This window comes from Sebastes fasciatus, chromosome 4 (assembly GCF_043250625.1).
Source record: "Sebastes fasciatus isolate fSebFas1 chromosome 4, fSebFas1.pri, whole genome shotgun sequence".
Taxonomy (NCBI): Eukaryota; Metazoa; Chordata; class Actinopteri; order Perciformes; family Sebastidae; genus Sebastes; species Sebastes fasciatus.
The window spans coordinates 28,706,886-28,707,323 of NC_133798.1; the positions used below are offsets into that span (position 1 = coordinate 28,706,886).

Sequence of the window (438 nt, forward strand, 5' to 3'; positions counted from 1 at the left end):
ACGAACATCGTCTTTCGATTAAATAAATAAATAAATACATATATTTAAAAAATAAATAGAAGAACAAATACAAATATATATATATATAAAAATCAATGCAAAAAAAAATCAATGCACATAAGGCAAAAATAAATAAATAAATTTTAAAATTAATTAAAATAAATGCATAAAAGGGAAAATTAAAAAGACGAGTAAATAAATAATGGAATTAATACAAATACAAAAAATAAATAAAGAAGCAAATTAAAACAGAAATATCAATTCATGTCACATTTTATCAATTAATTAATGGCTAAACTTTTTTTTAACATTATTTTTGCTACATTTGATGATATATTTATTTATTTATTCATCTATTTGTGATTTTGACAGGCATCCATAACCTAGTACACTAACATCGTCTCTCTATTAAATGGACTTGTTTGCTCGTTTCTCTAT

At 20.3% G+C, this 438-nt stretch overlaps 1 protein-coding gene across 1 annotated transcript in view; it reads right to left on the reverse strand.

Moving 5' to 3' along the window:
• The window catches only part of LOC141766518 (nuclear factor 7, brain-like), a 202,275-nt gene that overhangs the window by 10,630 nt on the left and 191,207 nt on the right, over positions 1-438 (reverse strand). The gene's annotated exons all lie outside the window — the stretch shown is intronic.